We start from the raw sequence: 6,939 nt of genomic DNA on the forward strand, positions 1-6,939 counted from the left end.
GAAGTTTGCAGGTGTGGAATTTTAGATGATAAAACTATTTCCTTTGAAATTTGAAGGAAATATGATATATGTAGTAGACCAAAATACATGAACATGGAATATCCCATGCCATGCTAAAATAAAGCATAAACACTGGTAATGAAAGTGAAATCCTCTAGTGGAAATGTAAACTATAACGCGGGAAGTAAGGCCAGATTTCAACTTCAACAATCTAGATAGTGAAGTTTACTTTAATGACTTCAACAGTTAACACCCCCTCTAGAGGCGAACAAGTTGTTTGGTGTATCCCGGGTTAGTGGATAACTGCAAACAAATTTACCTAGGATCCATACACACATCCGGTAGAGACCACGGGAACCCATACACTGTAGAGCAAATCTAGTAAAGTGGCAAGGTGTTTATTAAAAACATGCCTTCTTCTAATTAGATTTTACCTTTGCTTCCTGGAGAACATATATACGACTGGCCAGCTTTGTGTATGCTCTAAAGACATAACAGAAAAAAGGAACCGGAACATGAAGTCATTCTTGGGAGCTTCCCCCAATAAACATTTCAAAATAACATTTTCCAAATAAGTTTTCTGCTACAAATGTTTTCTGTTTGGCTGGAAAATAACAAACACATTCCAGTACCTGATTTCATCAACTTTGTGTCCGTTAGATTTCCTGTCATTAGAGTACCTTGTCCGAAAACACGGGAGTTATTATTAGAAAATTTACCAACTGCATATCAGTATATATCTTAAGTTGAAAACATTGTGCAAACCAGTAACCAGTATAACCTCCAATATAGAAATATACCTAATGGATCTTTTTAAGGCATAGATCAAAAAATGTTGTGTTAACTTCCCCATTTTTCTATATGGATGCGTACACTACAAGAGAAGCCACTCCCAAGATCAAACATCATCAGAATTGGTACTCTAGCTTTGGTAATCGTCCCCCTTGATCAACCATTTCCTTTTGAGGGTCCGCACTAATCCATTTAACTTGGAGCATGCTGGAAAACCAAATCGACAAATAGAAAATTTTGGAACAAAATTAACAACCGCTATCCATCAGGGATTGAAAACTGAAAATTCCCCAAATGCGCTAGTAATAACCTGTCCAATGCCCTCAGAGATTGAAGAACAAAACATTCCCCATATCAAAATGCTAGAACTTGCCTCCAAGATTTACCTGAATCAATAATTGGCTGCAGCCAGTATGAACACCACCTGCACAAAATAAGGATTGGTGGGATATTAGAACACCATAATCATTCCGTTCAAGAATAATGGGTCATAAAGTAAAGAAACATGTAGATAGAGGGTAATATAGCCAAGAACCATGCTGCCAGAGTAGAAAGGGCAATGGGAGAGTGCCAGGTGAGGAAGCATATATACACACACAGAGGCTTGTGTACTGAAGAAAACAGAGAGTCACCTACAACATTAAGCGTTGCCGGCAAGTGGCACACATCGTCCATAAGTGTGTCCAGAAAATGAAGATTGATTAATTCCTTCAAACCATAGCGGATCTGTTTCGCCTGTCAAATAGACAAAGAGTTGAGCGTCGGTCCGCATCAAATCAGTCCAGGACGTCTGTGTATGGATGAGTTCGGGCAACAAATCACATGAACTAAATACAACTTACAGGACTCTCATCTGGATCAACGACATTCGGTACTCAAGTTTGACAACTTCCGATTCAGATTTCTTGAGGTCTCTAATACACTGATCACCTTCTTGTATACTCAAGTTTGACAACTTCCGATTCAGATTTCTTGAAGTCTCTAATACACTCAACACCTTCTGTAGACATCTTACATAGGATCTATAAATAAAGAAATCAGATGTAGAGTAAATTCGTGATTGCACATGAACGAACCTTTCTTATACCCATTCAAGCCCCCCGAAGTGATGCATGCCCTGAGTCCTTCCCAACTGAGAGGCCCCAATTGAAACCGATCTGATGTTTGCACGTACCTCCGGCTGGGCGCTCGATGTAGTGAATCTGGCGACGGCGCTCCCAAAGACTCCAAATATGGCTTGAAAAACCGGACACATGCTTCAAAGGTTTAGTGTGCCATCGATCTGGGGATGGTGCTTGCCGCCGGCTTGAGAAAAAGATGCTCCTGCTGTGCCTTTAGGGAAGACAGGAAAGGGAGGACAGCAGAGGGTAGGCGTAGACGAAGGCGGCGATCCAACAACGATGGCGGCGCAACCTCTACGTAGTGCGAGAGAGGAGAGATTGGGGAACGAGAGAGGAGCGGTCGGGAAGGGAATGGGAGGAAATGCTGGATGACCGTTCATCAGGGATCGGATGTTACAACGTATAGGTGAACGAGAGGGCCTGGATTTAGTTTTGCGAGTAGCTGCCCACAGGGAAGGTGCATCGGACGACGAGCAACAGCCTGTCAAAGAAATCCGGCGGTCAAGAGAATGAATGCGTGAGAGAGCTGGCTTTAGGTGCGGTTATACTGTCTTAAATAAGTAGATCCATCTAGTAGCTTTTTCCTCAGGATTTGTTTAGTTAAAAGTTAGACATTGTAACTTCGTGTACTTCGTTTCTGTCCAACGACCAGACCAAGACCGCTTACGGATCCCCACCTTTATCAGTACTTCATATATACTCGCAATATTCAGATTGCTTTTATCATATTCTTACTTGTCCTTTGATTGCTTGCAGGAATAGACCTTCGTGGTCAGGTTGATTGTGTCCCGGCGTGGTCAATAACCTCTCGGAGTTGGTTTAGCGATTGCTAAGGCACAACGTCATGCATGTTTGTAGTCGGGTTGTCAAAGTCATCTTCACCAAATCGATAGTTATCATCTCATCGAAAGATCTTGACACCTTCGCCTCTATCACATACGCCCGGGCTGGCCGCTCGGTCACTGTCCGGTCACGGTTTTTTGACCCAGACGGGCCTCTCAAACGACCCTCAAACGTCCGGGCTGACCGGCACCCCCCATATCCATCCCAAATATGGGGCGGATATGAAGGCGCCCGGACTCGCCCGGGCACGCCGCCACGTCGGACTGACAAAGGGGTCCCAGCCGGAAACACCCTCAAACCCAGCGGTCCGAAACTCGTCTCTTCCATCGGACTGGTGGCGCCGCGTGGCGCAGCTCTGGCGGGCCGCGTAGTGCATTGCTCGGCTATTTAAGTCGACGGGCGGCACCGAAACCCAACCATCCATCCACATTTTCCTCATCCTGTCCGTCGGCGCCGCCACTTTCCACTCCACCCGTCGTCTAGTAGCCATACCCCACGCCGCCGGGTGAGGAGCGAGCCCTTTCTAACGTCATAGCGTCGGCTTGAGCTCCTAGAGGAGGAGGAGGATGAGCCGGAGGAGGAGGATGTGGGGGACGCTGGCGACGGGGATCTGCAGGCGGAGCAGCAGGCGGAGCAGCAGGTCATCCTCGATTCCCTCCGGTCGGAGTCGGCTGCGGAGGCCACACGTTGTCGCCTGCAGGAGATGGAGGCGCAAGAGGCCGCGGAGGAGGCGGAGATGTTCGCCTACATGGATGAGGTCGAGCAGGAGGAGGATGAGCTGGAGTCCTCCTACCGGCCCGTCCAGCCGGCGCCCGGCACCGTCGTCGTGGACATCTCCGACAAAGAAGAGTAGTTAGGGTAATATGTAGATGTAGTATGTAGGATTCCTTTTGCATGCTTTGCATAGATCTAGAGGATAAAAGATGAAAGGGGCGGATGCAAAGTGGCTAAGGCTCGTCAGCTGGCGTTTAAAGGGCTGGATTTACAAAGTCCGGCTGTAGATGCTCTTACTAGTTTATTACCTTACCTGACACGTCGTCCTAGTAGACGCCCTGTTGCCTTATCGATTTGGGCTGTTAAATAAAATGCACGGCGGGCAGGCACCGGATCGGGCACTCGACTTTGGCTTCCGTTTTGCAGCGCCGTCGCGATCAGTGGAGCAATTAATACCGCGGGTGTGTATGCAGATTTATAACAGTGACGGGGACAAGGTAGCTGGCAGACGTGAAAGGTACTGTGGTGGTTCACGGACGGGACAGGGAAGACGATTTCCGCTGCAGTAGCTGTGGACGTTAATCAACAGCGTAACGCGTGTAGCAGCCGATAGCCGTGCATGCATGTGATGTGATGTGATCCACTGGGCGGCAGCCGGCAGCACGTATTACGTGACCTTGAGCTACGCGAATGCATGCATGTAGGTACGGCTTTCTCCATTTCTTGCAAAGCCTGGGTCACTTATCACCCTGGAGCGTAGAAAAAGGGATACGTCTGCCCCGTGCATCGCGATCGAGTTCCGTTTTCCCCAAACATCCACCGCCGTATACAGAGATTTCCCGTTTCCCGTTTGGGTAACTTTTAGGACGACTCAGGAGTCAGGAACAGAGAACCCACTCGCACTGTGCTCACGGACGGCTCAGGTAATGCACACCAGGATTAGCTGCGAAGTTGATAGAGGGGAGGGGAACACGCGCACCACAGGAGGAAAGAGCTGCAGAATGACACTATCCACTGCAGAAGACTGAAGTCTAAAATAAACACCGAGATTGTAGAGGCCGACGTAAATGAACCCTCGCCTCCAAATCCCTGAAGTTTGAACCCCATATTTACATATCCCACTCAATCCAAACCCTGTATGGGTAAAATCTTGTTTGGTGTGATAAGAAAGGCGCGATCCCAGCCGGGATCGATTTCTGACCTGTTCGGTACTCCTTCGTGGGCTCAAAATCCTGAACTCCACCACCAGCTTAAGGAAGGAATGTGGTTGGTTTCAAGATACTAAGGGATTTTCTGTAAATTGGAGCAGAGAAGTGAGATATTATTGCAAAAAAGCACAGCTTAATCACAGTCGTTAGATGCAAATATAGTGGTAAGAAATGACGGATGGCAAACACACCATCATCACCAACCGAGTCTTTTATAGGAGTAGAAAAATTAAAGCAGAGAAGTGGAATATTGTTGCAAAAAAGCCAGAACTTACATCACAGTCGTTAGATGTAGATCTAATGATCAGAAATGACGGATGGCAGACACACCATCATCACGAACTGAGGTTTTTTATAGGAGTAGAGAAGTGGGACATATATGCATGCAACCATTTTATTAATTATTCACAAAGTTCTTACAAGGTAATAATACACGACTAAGCCTGAAGTCACCATCTTGGCAACACTTGTCGCTACTCATATCCCCGTGATAAAGGGGTGCCGAATGTACGAGCTTAATACAAAACAGACATCACATCAACACCTAACATCTAATGTCGGATGCCCTGTCCAAGCCATAATAACTGGACTGGGTTACACACCGGTTCGACGCACTTTCAGTGGGCATCACATGCGCACACTGCAAGGGCCGTCACCTCCTTCATCCATCGATCAATCCACGGATCAGATACTGACGCATCGACCTTGCCAGGCCTCTCTGCCATCGACGCCACCCCCATTAAAATTGAGGGAGAATTGGGGGAGTATGTATATAGCAGGCGTACATACAGCCACCAATACGAAGCAATCGATTTCTTCTGGTTGCTATCACACACATGACACGAATGCAAGCCGTGGAGGAAGAGGAGCGCCTGAAGCAGTGCAAAGGAGAGTGGCAAGCATAGGACGGCCTTGTTGCTGAAGCACATCGATCACTAGAAAAATTTGCACCTCGCCGTGGCAAAAGTATAAACCAGACAAGCAACGAGGCTTGATAGATTCTTGAAGGACTGGTCGAGGAAAATCATAAGCAAACAAGGTCACGAATGGGCTTGGATCCTAGACCCCTACTGCTGCAGCAGGGGCGGAGGTTATTCGCGTGTAGACATGACGGCATCCCGTGCTTGCATGGCCGCATCCAGTGGCGCGCCCGGGTGGATATAGCTAGCACACAAAACTAGTTCTCCATAGCTATGATGTGTTGACCGGTGCAACAGTGAGAGAAGCGAGTTCCCGGTCTGGATCATGCTTTTCCTGGTGTGTCAAACATATCGAGGGTTAGGATAGGCCGGGATCAGAAAGGTCAAGATATGGACTTCAGGGATTTCAAGGTTATGCTTCGTTTGCGTCGGCCTCTGCAATCTTAGAGTCTATTTCTGTTACTCACTGCAGAATCACTGCAGATTACCCGACTCTGTTTGCTGATAGGGCGGTCAGGAATGACGGGCATGAAGCAGCGCCACACAAGTTGCTCGTTTGTTTCGTGTCGTGTCGTTTCGTGGGTGGGTTGGTGGGGGGGTCTTAATTTCTCTTCTCATAACTAATCCACTGTAGCCAGTTTCAAAAAAAAAACACTGTAGCCTACATGATGAATCGACTGCTGATGCAAGCGGTCCAGACCGATCAGTGATGGAAAACAACAAGTATCTGCCGTCTCTTTTCTTTTTTCTTTTTCCTTGCTCTTTTGAAACAGCAGGTCTATTCCAATGAATATCTTTTCTCGGACGGCTAACACACTGCTTATAACTAATCCGCTGGGGACTGCATAATGATTCGACCAATGATGGTCCAAATCAACCACTAATCGAGCGGAGAAAAAAGTCCATATCTCCTCGCTCTTTTTTCTTTTCTTTTTCCGTCCCTCTCTTTTGAAAGACATGTCCATCGCTTGCGTGATCAAATGGCCCAAAAGCAATTTATAGATGTTTTTCTCTCTGTCAGCAATAGAATGGATATTCGAAGGTGACCGCGGTGCACTCGGCATGTTCCCATAGGAACAAAACAAAACAAAAGAGCATCTTTCTAACGAGATCGAAGACACACAAGATCACAAGGTTGGTGACCCCTAATCTTTGACTCCACATTGTTTAAAACTACTACTAGACTAGTAGTGACATGATCGATCCGGACGGCAGTCAGGTGACATGATCCGGACGGATGCTCTTTTCTTTACACAACGGGGGTGGGGAGTCTCAGCTGCTTTAGCTTCTCCATGGTCAAATTATTCCTTCCCCACGGCACTAATTATATGCCTATACAGT

The 6,939-nt window shown here is 47.0% G+C and overlaps 1 long non-coding RNA gene across 1 annotated transcript; it reads right to left on the bottom strand.

The window, feature by feature from the left end:
- Window positions 1-600: 600 nt before the first annotated feature.
- Window positions 601-2,264, bottom strand: LOC119367974. Its single transcript, XR_005176479.1, has 6 exons — window positions 1,967-2,264; window positions 1,635-1,814; window positions 1,425-1,527; window positions 1,103-1,216; window positions 801-999; window positions 601-680 (listed from the first exon to the last, which is right to left on the bottom strand). It is a non-coding gene; the product is annotated as an uncharacterized LOC119367974 (long non-coding RNA).
- Between the last annotated feature and the right edge of the window lie 4,675 nt (window positions 2,265-6,939).

The sequence above is a fragment of the Triticum dicoccoides genome, chromosome 2B (genome assembly GCF_002162155.2).
Source record: "Triticum dicoccoides isolate Atlit2015 ecotype Zavitan chromosome 2B, WEW_v2.0, whole genome shotgun sequence".
In the NCBI taxonomy this organism is placed as follows: Eukaryota; Viridiplantae; Streptophyta; class Magnoliopsida; order Poales; family Poaceae; genus Triticum; species Triticum dicoccoides.